Here is a 17,919-nt window from a genome sequence, read left to right as displayed (position 1 = left end):
ACAGGTTAAGGTTAGGTTTAAGGTTAGGGTTAGGCATAAGGCTAGCCTATGTAACAGGTTAAGGTTAGGTTTAAGGTTAGGGTTAGGCATAAGGCTAGCCTATGTAACAGGTTAAGGTTAGGTTTAAGGTTAGGGTTAGGCATAAGGCTAGCCTATGTAACAGGTTAAGGTTAGGTTTAAGGTTAGGGTTAGGCATAAGGCTAGCCTATGTAACAGGTTAAGGTTAGGTTTAAGGTTAGGGTTAGGCATAAGGCTAGCCTATGTAACAGGTTAAGGTTAGGTTTAAGGTTAGGGTTAGGCATAAGGCTAGTCTATGTAACAGGTTAAGGTTAGGTTTAAGGTTAGGGTTAGGCATAAGGCTAGCCTATGTAACAGGTTAAGGTTAGGTTTAAGGTTAGGGTTAGGCATAAGGCTAGCCTATGTAACAGGTTAAGGTTAGGTTTAAGGTTAGGTTTAAAGAAATAGGCAGGGTTTAGCCATAATTATGACTTTGTGGCTGTGGAAACTAGTGACGAACCAAAGTGTGCACCCCAAACATAAAAAAATAAAACACTTTATAAGTATCCAGGTATTTCAATAACCTATTATGTCGAATACAAAACATGAGCTGGTGCACACACATATACAATTATTTTATCTAGAGGTGCTGTCTAACGGCGGATGAACTTTAAGCTATAAAAAATAAAGTGAGTGCACACTATATATAAACTCCCAGTCATTTATCGGGTAAATCACCAACGTTTTGGCATCACTGTGCCTTCTTCAGGAGAAGAAGTGTGTGTGTGTGTGTGTGTGTGTGTGTGTGTGTGAGAGAGAGACAGAGAGACAGAGAGATGAAGAAAGGGAGAAGTCAGCTGTGAAACGGAGAAATAGAGAATATCTGTGAGAGAGATGCATTTGTTTTTTGTTCACTCGAGTATTGTTTTATTTCTTCAGACAGAGAGAGGCTTTTGTGAGTGTAATGTTTTCTGATAGTTTATTTCACTTTTGTTTATTATCTATTCCACTTGCATTGGCAATGTAAACATATGTTTCCCAAGTCAATAAAGCCCTTTGAATTGAATTGAGGGCGAGAAACATGAGAAAGAGAGAGACTTGAAGGAAAGGTTGGAAATGAGCCGAGGACAACCTTCGTGTTCGGGAAGTGATAGGCGGGAACGAGAAGGCAAGGGAGGCATGCGCTGAGCTGGAAGAGGTAGGCTGCTAGGGTCTGTTACGGAACAGAGGAGTGGTGGTGGCTGCTTGGGGGAATAGGGGCTGGACTGGGTCTTGGTCTGTCTACGTACACAGCAGACGACCACGGGGAGGCTGGAACCACACCGTCACGTCTCCTGCTGAGGGGTGTAGCCGGAAAAAAAAGAGAACGAGAGAGAGAGAATAGAAAGACAGAGAGCCACGCACGGCTCAGCTGAGGCAAGCAAACGATTGGAGTAGAAATCGTGAGAGACAACCGCTGGAAGCGAACAGTGGAAGGGAGGAAGGAAAGAGAAAACAGACAGGACCCAAATCTGCCAGCGACCACCACCTCCTCTACATCTCGATGGTTAGCTGCGCACCCACATAGACCGATGACACCCCCCGCCCTCTTCTAAAAAGACAACTAGGGGGGATGACCGCCTACCGAGAAGGCAGTTGACTAGCGTCGTAACTAAGCGATGCACCTTCTTTCCAAGAGCGCAAGCTTGAAGCTATCTTTTATCCTAACATAGGCTATTTGACGAATGTCAGTGTTGACATTATTTCCTAACAGTGTTGTGGTTATTGACAACGAGGCTCGGTTTGTTTTCGAGACTCTGTAAAGCAAAGTTATTTTTCTGCTGGACTTGTTTTTTTTTTCAGTGCGTCCTGGATTTCCATACTTGCAGAAAAACAGATGATTATTTTTGCGACAAGCTAGGCCTATTTGTAAAGAAATATAGCAGTAGAACGAACGGACTCCTTTGGGTGGGTTTTTTATGTCTTTATTTTCCGTACAGTCTGTTATATATACATTATATTCCATCGACAAAGGTTCGACAAGCGCCTACTAAACTTGTCTCTTGAATAGCCACCCTTCTGTAGCCTATCAACCGTTTGAAACGGATGTGTGCACATCAAGAAGATACTGAGAAGTGACAGTAGAGGAGACATCCAACGAGGAGAGCCGACAAGGATACTTACTATACGTTCGCGTCCAGTGGAGACAAGGCTTTTATAAAAGGTAAACACACACATGCACTCAGACATCCATGTTCTCCCATGGGAGTCCATGACAGATTCTTACTTTGCATACGTGTCCTTTATTCCCCTATAATAATTTCGCTGTGGTAATGTATGTAAACTACTATATTTATAGACTACGTAGATTTGATAAATTCGACTGCTGTAGGAAATTTGGTTGAAATTGTCTCTGATAAAGGGCACCGACATAAGATGCTCGTGACCGGTTGTCTGTCTAGACTGGATGTCACGGTCCGTTATGTTGTCCGTCTGACATGTCTGGACACCGTATTATTTTGCCTGTGTAGCCTAAATGCCACATTTGATATTATATCCAATATCCCATATTCGTTCCTTTAACATCTCACCACAGGCTGCTTTATCGAGAAAAATGACATGTAGGCTACATATGTGTGACTTGATTGAACGGTCTGTCACAGACTAGATCATATCCAGCCAACCGGAATAGTGCGCAATAGTGTTCTGTTAAAGGTGATAGACCGTTCACGACCATTCACGACCTAACCTGCCCTTATTTTCAACAATGGCCTTTCCAAAATGTCTCTCAAATGAGACATTTTGAGTAAGCCTAGTATAGTATAGGCCCTAGTTCCAGAACATTTGATTAGATTGCAGTGAGTTTAGTGGTAGGCCTATATGAGACATTTGGAGTGATAGAGTTTGTAGCCTAAATCCAGTTAAAGTGTACAGAGAGTTTACTTTTTTAACACTAACCAGAAGGAGATAATGAGATTAGCCCTAAAGGTCAGAGTGAAACACTGGGAACGTGTTTGATTGGACCACCAGCCTACTGGGCACCCACTACTTGAATCAAAGTTGTTTCCATGTCATTTCAATGAAATTACGTTGAACCAATGTGGACTAGACGTTGAATGGACGTCTGTGTCCAGTGGGAGTCCTTGTCAACGTACTGAGAAGTGTGTGTTATGCCCACACAGAGGTTTCAGGAATCTTACATCTGGTCTACTGTGGGCCAATAATAAAGATGACTGGTCCTTAGTTTGACCACACACACACACACACACACACACACACACACACACACACACACACACACACACACACACACACACACACACACACACACACACACACACACTCACACACACAGTGCAAAAGGAGTCTGAGGGGAGCTAGATACAATATGCAGATACACCCAACATCACCACAGCAGGAAAAGAGAGGGCCTAGTTCCAGGCCTCTCGGAGACAAAGCGGCCCTTAAGAAGCTATGATGCAACGGGACTGTAACAGTCCTGTAACAGACCCACCCCACCACCACCACCACCGCACACACACAGAGAAACAGACCCACCCCCCACCACCACCACCGCACACACACAGAGAAACAGACCCACCCCCCACCACCACCACCGCACACACACAGAGAAAGAGACAGTGGGAAAATAATATCATAATACAATCCAGCAGCGATCACAGAAAGGAGAAAGCTCTCTGGACTGGACCTCACCAGACTGATTACTGGACCTCACCAGACTGACTCTACTGGACCTCACCAGACTGACTCTACTGGACCTCACCAGACTGACTCTACGGGACCTCACCAGACTGACTACTGGACCTCACCAGACTGACTACTGGACCTCACCAGACTGACTCTACTGGACCTCACCAGACTGACTCTACTGGACCTCACCAGACTGACTCTACTGGACCTCACCAGACTGACTCTACTGGACCTCACCAGACTGACTACTGGACCTCACCAGACTGACTCTACTGGACCTCACCAGACTGACTCTACTGGACCTCACCAGACTGACTCTACTGGACCTCACCAGACTGACTCTACTGGACCTCACCAGACTGACTACTGGACCTCACCAGACTGATTGCTGGACCTCACCAGACTGACTCTACTGGACCTCACCAGACTGACTCTACTGGACCTCACCAGACTGACTCTACGGGACCTCACCAGACTGACTACTGGACCTCACCAGACTGACTACTGGACCTCACCAGACTGACTCTACTGGACCTCACTAGACTGACTCTACTGGACCTCACCAGACTGACTCTACTGGACCTCACCAGACTGACTCTACTGGACCTCACCAGACTGACTACTGGACCTCACCAGACTGACTCTACTGTACCTCACCAGACTGACTCTACTGTACCTCACCAGACTGACTCTACTGGACCTCACCAGACTGACTCTACTGGACCTCACCAGACTGACTACTGGACCTCACCAGACTGATTGCTGGACCTCACCAGACTGACTCTACTGGACCTCACCAGACTGACTCTACTGGACCTCACCAGACTGACTCTACTGGACCTCACCAGACTGACTCTACTGGACCTCACCAGACTGACTCTACTGGACCTCACCAGACTGACTCTACTGGACCTCACCAGACTGACTCTACTGGACCTCACCAGACTGACTAACTGGACCTCACCAGACTGACTCTACTGGACCTCACCAGACTGACTCTATTGGACCTCACCAGACTGACTCCACTGGATCTCACCAGACTGACTACTGGACCTCAACAGACTGACTACTGGACCTCACCAGACTGACTCTACTGTACCTCACCAGACTGACTCTACTGGACCTCACCAGACTGACTACTGGACCTCACCAGACTGACTCTACTGGACCTCACCAGACTGATTACTGGACCTCACCAGACTGACTCTACTGGACCTCACCAGACTGACTCTACTGGACCTCACCAGACTGACTCTACTGGACCTCACCAGACTGACTCTACTGGACCTCACCAGACTGACTCTACTGGACCTCACCAGACTGACTAACTGGACCTCACCAGACTGACTCTACTGGACCTCACCATACTGACTCTATTGGACCTCACCAGACTGACTCCACTGGATCTCACCAGACTGACTACTGGACCTCAACAGACTGACTACTGGACCTCACCAGACTGACTCTACTGTACCTCACCAGACTGACTCTACTGGACCTCACCAGACTGACTACTGGACCTCACCAGACTGACTCTACTGGACCTCACCAGACTGATTACTGGACCTCACCAGACTGACTCTACTGGACCTCACCAGACTGACTCTACTGGACCTCACCAGACTGACTCTACTGGACCTCACCAGACTGACTACTGGACCTCACCAGACTGATTACTGGACCTCACCGGACTGACTCTACTGGACCTCACCAGACTGACTCTACTGGACCTCACCAGACTGACTCTACTGGACCTCACCAGACTGACTCTACTAGACCTCACCAGACTGACTACTGGACCTCACCAGACTGACTCTACTGGACCTCACCAGACTGACTCTACTGGACCTCACCAGACTGACTCTACTGGACCTCACCAGACTGACTCTACTGGACCTCACCAGACTGACTAACTGGACCTCACCAGACTGACTCTACTGGACCTCACCAGACTGACTCTATTGGATCTCACCAGACTGACTCCACTGGACCTCACCAGACTGACTACTGGACCTCAACAGACTGACTACTGGACCTCACCAGACTGACTCTACTGTACCTCACCAGACTGACTCTACTGGACCTCACCAGACTGACTCTACTGGACCTCACCAGACTGACTCTACTGGACCTCACCAGACTGACTACTGGATCTCACCAGACTGACTCTACTGGACCTCACCAGACTGACTCTACTGGACCTCACCAGACTGACTCTACTGGACCTCACCAGACTGACTCTACTGTACCTCACCAGACTGACTCTACTGTACCTCACCAGACTGACTCTACTGGACCTCACCAGACTGACTCTACTGGACCTCACCAGACTGATTACTGGACCTCATATTGTGTGAAGTGTGAAAGTCCCATGAGTACACTCATGACTGTTCTTTTTAGAGTCAAGCGGTATACAGATTTTCATACCTTCATACCTTTCCTGTACCTTACTGGGGTATAAGGTATTACCGGCAGTGCACACAAAGGGTGTTATTTCTTTCCAAATGTAAAAAAATACAAATAGTACTGATCCACGAGGGGATTAGTTGTCTCTGCTGTAACCAAGAAGCTTGGTCTTGTAAGCTAGACACTTAGCTAGCAAGTTAGCAAACCCAATGAATAGCTGGAGCCTGAGCTGGATATCATGTATTTAGCACATCTTAGATAATTAACTTATATTTGTAAGCAGTGGCGTAGCACGCAGCCCCAAACTTTAGGGGCCCGGTATTAAACATGTCAAACTACCCCGGGATACAGGAGATACAGTATGTACAGGATATACAGGATATACAGGATATACAGTATACCGCCCAAGTCTACAGCTTAGAAACAACAATGTGTTTGAGGGTACGTGTTAGAGCACATGAACATGTGTACGTACGTAGCAACCCCTTGCCAACTATATATACTCCTATACAAGCTATAGCAAAGTCCTGGGGGGAACTGTGTGTGTGATGTAGCAAAGTCCTGGGGGGAACCGTGTGTGTGATATAGCAAAGTCCTGGGGGGAACTGTGTGTGATGTAGCAAAGTCCTGGGGGGAACAGTGTGTGATATAGCAAAGTCCTGGAGGGAACCGTGTGTGTGATATAGCAAAGTCCTGGGGGGAACAGTGTGTGATATAGCAAAGTCCTGGGGGGAACAGTGTGTGATATAGCAAAGTCCTGGGGGGAACAGTGTGTGATGTAGCAAAGTCCTGGGGGGAACAGTGTGTGATATAGCAAAGTCCTGGGGGGAACCGTGTGTGTGATATAGCAAAAGGACCCCTTGGAGCTGTGCCGTGCTGGGTAAGCCCTGTGTGGTCTTTGACTGCCCCTGTTTGTACATGAGAGTTCAACGGGTTTAACTCTAGCTAGTTATGAAAACCTTCCCCACTACTCTACTCCCCATAGCAGCACATACATGCACACACACACACACACACACACACACACACACACACACACACACACACACACACGCACACACACAGTTAGAGTGGGGAAAGCTGGCCTCCCTCTAACTCTAGCTCTAGTCTGGCTGTGTGTGTGTGTGTACTCTAGCTCTAGTCTGGCTGTGAGTGTGTACTCTGGCTCTAGTCTGGCTGTGTGTATGTACTCTGGCTCTAGTCTGGCTGTGTGTGTACTCTGGCTCTAGTCTGGCTGTGTGTGTGTACTTTGGCTCTAGTCTGGCTGTGTGTGTGTGTACTCTGGCTCTAGTCTGGCTGTGTGTATGTACTCTGGCTCTAGTCTGGCTGTGTGTGTGTACTCTGGCTCTAGTCTGGCTGGGCTCAGACCAGGCATTTTTCTCCTGTTAGACTCTAACCACTAACGACTGCCTCTCTCTGCTCCCCCCAGGAATGTCTTATTCACCTCTCTCTCTCTCTCTCTCTCTCTCTCTCTCTCTCTCTCTCTCTCTCTCTCTCTCTCTCTCTCTCTTCAGGTCTGGATGGGCCGGGGAATCACGCACACACAGCCTACTGCAGACACACACATGCTGTAGATATACTGTATACACACATATGTATGCATAGATTCAAGACACACATATTAACAAACACTCATGCATGAACGAACAAACACATGTATACTCAGAAGCAGCTGAAGCACAAACACATGCACACACACACACGCACACGCACACGCACACGCACACACACACACACACACACACACACACACACACACACACACACACACACACAGGAACATCGACACACACACACGGTTTCCCCCAGTATGCATAACACCACCTGTGTGACTCCATACATCTATGAGGGCCCCTGGCCACCCTGACCCCTGAACCCCAACCCCCAACCCACACATCCCTCTCTCCATCCCACTTTTCTAAAAAGAAAATAAAACATCCCTCTTTCCTTTATCCTCCACAGAGCAGTGCGTCTGTGTGTTCACTTCCAAAACAAACACAGACGGAATTCCGCATCTCCTCCCTCTTTCCTCCCTCCTCTCTCCTCACCCACCTCTCCACTTCTTTCTCTCCCCACATGTATTCTCTCTCGTCCTTTCTCTCTCCCTTGTCCTTTCTCTCTCCCTCATACTTTCTCTCCCTCCCTTGATCTTGCTGGGCTGTGGCAATCATGACTTTTTGTCAGCCGGTTATTGTCATGTAAAAGACTGACGGTCTCATGTTAATTGACCGTTAATTAACATCAACACGTCTAGCATCTCCAGGCCTCCACACATACAAACCGCTGAGACATCTACATTTACAAAAAGTCTAATAAATCTATTTAATAGACACCATCACAATAAATCCATGATTTATTTTAGGCAGGTCTAAAGAAACATGAAATGACCAGGCTATGTGCCATGACATAGGCTGTAGACTTGTTCATTTAGCCAACAAGATATGATTATAAGTCCCATGCTATTATTTTATATTGTATGATTTTATAGTAAGAAGAATATAATTGAACTTAGCTGAATGAATAGAAAGGATATTTTTCCCATTCTGGAAAGAGAGGGGCATATAAAGTGACTATGTTGAGCGTAAAAGTGATCATTCGAAACAGGTCCTAAATGCTACATTTAGAGTTATTTGGCACCTTTAGTTGTGAATGATACAAACGTTAGAATGTCTTAGGAATGAAAACATATGGAGGCTGCATGATGCAACTATAGGTTAGTTAACTCTACCTACGTGTACATATTACCTCAACTAACTATAGGTTAGTTAACTCTACCTACGTGTACATATTACCTCAACTAACTATAGGTTAGTTAACTCTACCTACGTGTACATATTACCTCAACTAACTATAGGTTAGTTAACTCTACCTACGTGTACATATTACCTCAACTAACTATAGGTTAGTTAACTCTACCTACGTGTACATGTTACCTCAACTAACTGTAGGTTAGTTAACTCTACCTACGTGTACATATTACCTCAACTAACTATAGGTTAGTTAACTCTACCTACGTGTACATATTACCTCAACTAACTATAGGTTAGTTAACTCTACATACGTGTACATATTACCTCAACTAACTGTAGGTTAGTTAACTCTACCTACGTGTACATATTACCTCAACTAACTGTAGGTTAGTTAACTCTACCTACGTGTACATGTTACCTCAACTAACTATAGGTTAGTTAACTCTACCTACGTGTACATGTTACCTCAACTAACTGTAGGTTAGTTAACTCTACCTACGTGTACATATTACCTCAACTAACTGTAGGTTAGTTAACTCTACCTACGTGTACATGTTACCTCAACTAACTATAGGTTAGTTAACTCTACCTACGTGTACATATTTTACCTCAACTAACTATAGGTTAGTTAACTCTACCTACGTGTACATATTACCTCAACTAACTATAGGTTAGTTAACTCTACCTACGTGTACATGTTACCTCAACTAACTATAGGTTAGTTAACTCTACCTACGTGTACATGTTACCTCAACTAACTATAGGTTAGTTAACTCTACCTACGTGTACATATTACCTAAACTAACTGTAGGTTAGTTAACTCTACCTACGTGTACATGTTACCTCAACTAACTATAGGTTAGTTAACTCTACCTACGTGTACATATTACCTCAACTAACTGTAGGTTAGTTAACTCTACCTACGTGTACATGTTACCTCAACTAACTGTAGGTTAGTTAACTCTACCTACGTGTACATATTACCTCAACTAACTGTAGGTTAGTTAACTCTACCTACGTGTACATGTTACCTCAACTAACTGTAGGTTAGTTAACTCTACCTACGTGTACATATTACCTCAACTAACTGTAGGTTAGTTAACTCTACCTACGTGTACATGTTACCTCAACTAACTATAGGTTAGTTAACTCTACCTACGTGTACATGTTACCTCAACTAACTATAGGTTAGTTAACTCTACCTACGTGTACATATTCCCTCAACTAACTGGTGTCCCCGCACATTGACTCCCCTGTAAATACAGTTGAAGTCAGAAGTTTACATACACGTAGGTTGGAGTCATTAAAACGTGTTTTTCAACCACTCCACAAATTTCTTGTTTTAACAAACTATAGTTTTGTCAAGTCGGTTAGGACATTTACTTTGTGCATAACACAAGTCATTTTTCCAACAATTGTTTACAGACAGATTATTTCACTGTATTACAATTCCAGTGGGTCAGAAGTTTACATACACTAAGTTAACTGTGTCTTTAAACAGCTTGGAAAATTCCAGAAAATTATGTCATGGCTTTAGAAGCTTCTGATCATCCGCATGCACTGGAACAGCGAATGGAGGCTGCTTTCCCACCAGTTCCCTTTTCAATCATGCTGGGTCGGCTACTCCTGTTATTTCACTCCACACACCAACCACTGTTTGAGGAACAGGCATCCTCTCGCTGTGCGGCAGGTGATATTCCACACCAGCTCTGTATGCCATGGGCTCTCCAACCCAGCTCTGTATGCCATGGGCTCTCCAACCCAGCTCTGTATGCCATGGGCTCTCCAACCCAGCTCTGTATGCCATGGGCTCTCCAACCCAGCTCTGTATGCCATGGGCTCTCCAACCCAGCTCTGTATGCCATGGGCTCTCCAACCCAGCTCTGTATGCCATGGGCTCTCCAACCCAGCTCTGTATGCCATGGGCTCTCCAACCCAGCTCTGTATGCCATGGGCTCTCCAACCCAGCTCTGTATGACATGGGCTCTCCAACCCAGCTCTGTATGTCATGGGCTCTCCAACCCAGCTCTGTATGCCATGGGCTCTCCAACCAAGCTCTGTATGCCATGGGCTCTCCAACCCAGCTCTGTATGCCATGGGCTCTCCAACCCAGCTCAGTATGCCATGGGCTCTCCAACCCAGCTCTGTATGCCATGGGCTTTCCAACCCAGCTCTGTATGCCATGGGCTCTCCAACCCAGCTCTGTATGCCATGGGCTCTCCAACACAGCTCTGTATGCCATGGGCTCTCCAACCCAGCTCTGTATGCCATGGGCTCTCCAACCAAGCTCTGTATGCCATGGGCTCTCCAACCCAGCTCTGTATGCCATGGGCTCTCCAACCCAGCTCTGTATGCCATGGGCTCTCCAACCCAGCTCTGTATGCCTTGGGCTCTCCAACCCAGCTCCAACCCAGCTCTGTATGCCATGGGCTCTCCAACCCAGCTCTGTATGCCATGGGCTCTCCAACCAAGCTCTGTATGCCATGGGCTCTCCAACCCAGCTCTGTATGCCATGGGCTCTCCAACCCAGCTTTGTATGCCATGGGCTCTCCAACCCAGCTCTGTATACCATGGGCTCTCCAACCCAGCTCCAACCCAGCTCCAACCCAGCTCTGTATGCCATGGGCTCTCCAACCCAGCTCTGTATGCCATGGGCTCTCCAACCAAGCTCTGTATGCCATGGGCTCTCCAACCCAGCTCTGTATGCCTTGGGCTCTCCAACCCAGCTCCAACCCAGCTCTGAATGCCATGGGCTCTCCAACCCAGCTCTGTATGCCATGGGCTCTCCAACCAAGCTCTGTATGCCATGGGCTCTCCAACCCAGCTCTGTATGCCATGGGCTCTCCAACCCAGCTTTGTATGCCATGGGCTCTCCAACCCAGCTCTGTATACCATGGGCTCTCCAACCCAGCTCCAACCCAGCTCCAACCCAGCTCTGTATGCCATGGGCTCTCCAACCCAGCTCTGTATGCCATGGGCTCTCCAACCCAGCTCTGTATGTCATGGGCTCTCCAACCCAGCTCCAACCCAGCTCTGTATGCCATGGGCTCTCCAACCCAGCTCTGTATGTCATGGGCTCTCCAACCCAGCTCCAACCCAGCTCTGTATGTCATGGGCTCTCCAACCCAGCTCTGTATGTCATGGGCTCTCCAACCCAGCTCCAACCCAGCTCTGTATGTCATGGGCTCTCCAACCCAGCTCCAACCCAGCTCTGTATGCCATGGGCTCTCCAACCCAGCTCCAACCCAGCTCTGTATGTCATGGGCTCTCCAACCCAGCTCTGTATGCCATGGGCTCTCCAACCCAGCTCTGTATGTCACGGGCTCTCCAACCCAGCTCTGTATACCATGGGCTCTCCAACCCAGCTCTGTATGCCATGGGCTCTCCAACCCAGCTCTGTATGTCATGGGCTCTCCAACCCAGCTCTGTATGTCATGGGCTCTCCAACCCAGCTCTGTATGCCATGGGCTCTCCAACCCAGCTCTGTATGCCATGGGCTCTCCAACCCAGCTTTGTATGCCATGGGCTCTAAAACCAGTAAAATCAGTTTTATTCTTTCAGGCTGGGACTCATATGTGTGTATACATAAGCTCTAATATGTGTGTATTCATCAGCTCTAATATGTGTGTATACATCAGCTCTAATATGTGTGTATACATCAGCTCTAATATGTGTGTATTCATCAGCTCTAATATGTGTGTATTCATCAGCTCTAATATGTGTGTATTCATCAGCTCTAATATGTGTGTATTCATCAGCTCTAATATGTGTGTATTCATCAGCTCTAATATGTGTGTATTCATCAGCTCTAATATGTGTGTATTCATCAGCTCTAATATGTGTGTATTCATCAGCTCTAATATGTGTGTATTCATCAGCTCTAATATGTGTGTATTCATCAGCTCTAATATGCTTATGGTTGTTTTGTACTAATCATCCCCTTAGAAAGTGCTGTCCATTTCATTGTATTTGGCTTTGAAACAACATCTTAGGCTTTTGGACTTTTAAAAACACAATACTGTTTTGATGATGAGTGTTTGATGTGATTTTCCATCTCATTTGCATTGACATCAGAGCAGTTAGAGGGACAACAGAGCCCTGAGTACCAGGCCGTTAGGACCTGATGGCGGTTAGAGGGACAACAGAGCCCTGAGTACCAGGCCGTTAGGACCTGATGGTGGTTAGAGGGACAACAGAGCCCTGAGTACCAGGCCGTTAGGACCTGATGGCGGTTAGAGGGACAACAGAGCCCTGAGTACCAGGCCGTTAGGACCTGATGGCTGTTAGAGGGACAACAGAGCCCTGAGTACCAGGCCGTTAGGACCTGATGGCTGTTAGAGGGACAACAGAGCCCTGAGTACCAGGCCGTTAGGACCTGATGGTGGTTAGAGGGACAACAGAGCCCTGAGTACCAGGCCGTTAGGACCTGATGGCTGTTAGAGGGACAACAGAGCCCTGAGTACCAGGCCGTTAGCCCCTGATGGTGGTTAGAGGGACAACAGAGCCCTGAGTACCAGAGCGTTAGGACCTGATGGTAGTTAGCGAGTTGGGTACTACCAACGCATATCCAGAGTGCATAAGAGATTAGCATGACTCAATGGTCACATGGCATTTTACTGCGGTCATGACTCATGACTGTGGTGTATGGTAGTAGTATGACCACCATAACAACCCTACTCTTGTTTCCTGGTTTTTCTTCCTTGGCCTTTGAGGAGTGAGGCTGTCGTGGAGCCTAGAGAGTAGAGACCCTCAAAACTATTTACAGACCCCAAAAACTAGGGAGTGAAAGAAAGAGAGGGAGAGGGAGTGAAGGAAAGAGAGGGAGAGGGAGTGAAAGAAAGAGAGGGAGAGGGAGAGGGAGTGAAATATAGAGAGGGAGAGGGAGTGAAGGAAAGAGAGGGAGAGGGAGTGAAAGAAAGAGGGAGAGGGAGTGAAATATAGAGAGGGAGAGGGAGTGAAGGAAAGAGAGGGAGAGGGAGTGAAGGAAAGAGAGGGAGAGGAAGTGAAGGAAAGAGAGGGAGAGGGAGTGAAGGAAAGAGAGGGAGAGGGAGTGAAAGAGAGAGGGAGAGGGAGTGAAGGAAAGAGAGGGAGAGGGAGTGAAAGAAAGAGAGGGAGAGGGAGTGAAGGAAAGAGAGGGAGAGGGAGTGAAGGAAAGAGAGGGAGAGGGAGTGAAGGAAAGAGAGGGAGAGGGAGTGAAGGAAAGAGAGGGAGAGGGAGTGAAAGAAAGAGAGGGAGAGGGAGTGAAGGAAAGAGAGGGAGAGGGAGTGAAGGAAAGAGAGGGAGCGGGAGTGAAAGATAGAGAGGGAGAGGGAGTGAAGGAAAGAGAGGGAGAGGGAGTGAAGGAAAGAGAGGGAGAGGGAGTGAAAGAAAGAGAGGGAGAGGGAGTGAAGGAAAGAGAGGGAGAGGGAGTGAAGGAAAGAGAGGGAGATCTCTACCTGACCTGTTCTCTCTTCTCTTGTCACCTCTCTTTTCTGCTCCTCCCTCTCCTCACAATCTCTACCCGACCTGTTCTCTCTTCTCTTGTCACCTCTCTTTTCTGCTCCTCCCTCTCCTCACAATCTCTACCTGACCTGTTCTCTCTTCTCTTGTCACCTCTCTTTTCTGCTCCTCCCTCTCCTCACAATCTCTACCCGACCTGTTCTCTCTTCTCTTGTCACCTCTCTTTTCTCTTTATTTATCTTTTCTATTTCTTTCCCTCTCTTCCTACACTGTTCAGGAGTTACAGCAGAGAGAGAGAGAGTAAGTGAGTGAGTGAGTGAGTGGGGGGGAGACAGAGAGAGAGAGAAAGAGAGAGAGAGAGAGGGAGAGAGAGGGGGGGGTGAGTGGGGCAGAGAGCTGGCTCTACTGTACAGCTGGGCCTGGTTATTATTTTCTGTCTTGGCTCACACCCCTACTCACACAGACACACGCACACACACACACACACACACACACACACACACACACACACACACACACACACACACACACACACACACACACACACACACACACACACACACACACACACACACACACACACACACACACATACACACACACTAGTGCAGCAGTGGAAACAAATTGGGTGAATCTGCAGCTCTGCACCGAGGAATGTGAGGCGCATGTGTTTGTGTGTTTGAGGTCTGGATGATAGAGGGAAGGGAAAGACAGAGAAATAGAGGGAAGGGGGGAGAGAGGGGTAAACAGAAAGACAGAGAAACAGAGGGAAGGGGGGAGAGAGGGGTAAACAGAAAGACAGAGAGAGGGGAGAAAGAGGGAGAGAAAGGGACAAGAGGTTTCTCAGATACAGTCTGTTGTGGGTCTGGTCTGGCTCTGTCTAGGGAAATTAATTCCTGAGGGTTCAAAGCACTCTCTCCCACTCACTCAGTCCCTCGTCCTCTCTCTCTCTCTTGGACTTACTGTCTCATTCTCTCGTTCTCTTTAACTCTTCAAAATGTTTTCTCTCTTTCTTTCTCTTTCTCAGCAAAGAACGGCAAGATGAAAGGATCAGACTTTTCTCATCTGAGTGGAGGGAGAGAGGGAAAGAAAGAGGGATATAGTGAAAGGAGAGAGCGAGGGATAGAGGGGTAAAGAGGTTTCTCTGTGTTGACCTTGTCTGGCTGCCAAGTGGTGGGAGGGAGGAGGGGGGTGCCCCCAGATGAGAGGGCTAGAAGTCACATCCCCAGATGCAGAAAACAGAGGGAGCAAAAGGATGGAGTGTAGAAAACAGAGGGAGCGACAGGGTGGAGTGTAGAAAACAGAGGGAGCGAAAGGATGGAGTGTAGAAAACAGGGAGCGACAGGGTGGAGTGTAGAAAACAGAGGGAGCGAAAGGATGGAGTGTAGAAAACAGAGGGAGCGACAGGATGGAGTGTAGGAAACAGAGGGAGAGAAGGAAAGGAGAGTGGTGGATACTACTAGATGGGAGAGAGTGAAACAATAGTGTGTATTTTGAGAACCAACCCAGTGGGTTGCAGACACACACACACACACACACACACACGTCACACACGTACGCACACACAGACACACTAGATTGTGGCTGTTTTTTCACATTGCGTCACCTCACAGTCTTAATTGCTGTTGGTTGTGGCTGTTTAGCGTTTTGCCCTCTTCCTGTCTCCTATTACGCATTAGTATGTTTGTGTGTGTGTGTGTGTGTGTGTGTGTGTGTGTGTGTGTGTGTGTGTGTGTGTGTGTGTGTGTGTGTGTGTGTTGTGTGTGTGTGTGTGTGTGTGTGTGTGTGTGTGTGTGTGTGTGTGTGTGCTTGTGTCTCACTGGAGGTATTAGGATGTTTTGGAACAGTGTGCTCTCCTTCTCTTCTCTTTTTCCAATATTCTCCCTCTCCCTCTCCAAAATGTCCTCCCTTCACTTTCCCTTCCCACCCATTCTCCCCTACCAACACTGTTGAACTGTACAGTTTTGCTCTATTTCTCCTCCTCTTCTCCAATATCCTCTGTTCTCTTTCCCTTCCCACCCATTCTCCCTCTCCTCTCCTCTCCTCTCCCTTCCCACCCATTCTCCCTCTCCTCTCCTCTCCCTTCCCACCCATTCCCCTCTCCCTCTCCCTCTCCAAAATGTCCTCCCTTCACTTTCCCTTCCCGCCCATTCTCCCCTACCAACACTGTTGAACTGTACAGTTTTGCTCTATTTCTCCTCCTCTTCTCCAATATCCTCTGTTCTCTTTCCCTTCCCACCCATTCTCCCTCTCCTCTCCTCTCCTCTCCCTTCCCACCCATTCTCTCCTACCAACACTGTTGAACTGTACACAGTTTTGCTCTATTTCTCCTCCTCTTCTCCAATATCCTCTGTTCTCTTTCCCTTCCCACCCATTCTCCCTCTCCTCTCCTCTCCCTTCCCACCCATTCTCCCTCTCCTCCTCCTCTCCCTTCCCACCCATTCTCCCTCTCCTCTCCTCTCCCTTCCCACCCATTCTCCCTCTCCTCTCCTTTCCCTTCCCACCCATTCTCCCTCTCCTCTCCTTCCCTTCCCACCCATTCTCCCTCTCCTCTCCTTTCCCTTCCCACCCATTCTCCCTCTCCTCTCCTCTCCCTTCCCACCCATTCTCCCTCTCCTCTCCTCTCCCTTCCCACCCATTCTCCCTCTCCTCTCCTCTCCCTTCCCACCCATTCTCCTCTCCTCTCCTTTCCCTTCCCACCCATTCTCCCTCTCTCTCCTCTCCTTTCCCTTCCCACCCATTCTCCCTCTCCTCTCCTCTCCTTTCCCTTCCCACCCATTCTCCCTCTCCTCTCCTTTCCCTTTCACCCATTCTCCCTCTCCTCTCCTCTCCTTTCCCTTCCCACTCATTCCCCTCTCCCTCTCCAAAATGTCCTCCCTTCACTTTCCCTTCCCACCCATTCTTCCCCTACCAACACTGTTGAACTGTACACAGTTTTGTCTCTATTTCTCTCCTCTTCTCCAATATCCTCTGTTCTCTTTCCCTTCCCACCCATTCTCCCTCTCCTCTCCTCTCCCTTCCCACCCATTCTCCCTCTCTCTCCCTTTCCCTTCCCACCCATTCTCCCTCTCCTCTCCTTTCCCTTCCCACCCATTCTCCCTCTCCTCTCCTTTCCCTTCCCTTCCCCAACCATTCTCCTTCTCCTCTCCTCTCCTCCTCCCTTCCCACCCATTCTCCCTCTTCTCTCCCTTTCCCTTCCCACCCATTCTCCCTCTCCACTCCTTTCCTTCCCACCCCATTCTCCCTCTCCTCTCCTTTCCATTCCCATCCATTCTCCCTCTCCTCTCCACTCCTTTCCCTTCCCACCCATTCTCCCTCTCCACTCCTTTCCCCTTCCCACCCATTCTCCCTCTCCACTCCTTTCCCTTCCCTTCCCACCCATTCTCCTCTCCTCTCCACTCCTTTCCCTTCCCACCCATTCTCCCTCTCCACTCCTTTCCCTTCCCATCCATTCTCCCTTCTCCTCTCCTCCTCCTCTCCCTTCCCACCCATTCTCCTCTCCACTCCTTCCCTTCCCACCCATTCTCCCTCTCCTCTCCTCTCCTCTCCTCTCCTCTCCTCTCCTCTCCTCTCCTCTCCTCTCCTCTCCTCTCCTCTCCTCTCCTCTCCTCTCTTCTCCTCTCCCTTCCCACCCATT

At 48.1% G+C, this 17,919-nt stretch overlaps 1 protein-coding gene across 1 annotated transcript in view; it reads left to right on the top strand.

Moving 5' to 3' along the window:
* Positions 1 to 1,321: 1,321 nt before the first annotated feature.
* LOC149975662 (zinc finger protein GLIS2-like) overlaps positions 1,322 to 17,919 on the top strand; it is a 47,695-nt gene continuing 31,097 nt past the window's right edge. The window contains exons 1-2 of the mRNA XM_090204340.1: positions 1,322 to 1,944; positions 2,048 to 2,200. The gene's annotated coding sequence lies outside the window, so the exon portion shown is untranslated. The remainder of the gene's footprint in view (positions 1,945 to 2,047; positions 2,201 to 17,919) is intronic.

This window comes from Oncorhynchus mykiss, chromosome 17, assembly GCF_057628025.1.
Source record: "Oncorhynchus mykiss isolate SJ-2025 chromosome 17, ASM5762802v1, whole genome shotgun sequence".
In the NCBI taxonomy this organism is placed as follows: domain Eukaryota; kingdom Metazoa; phylum Chordata; class Actinopteri; order Salmoniformes; family Salmonidae; genus Oncorhynchus; species Oncorhynchus mykiss.
This window is presented reverse-complemented; position numbering and strand designations above follow the sequence as displayed.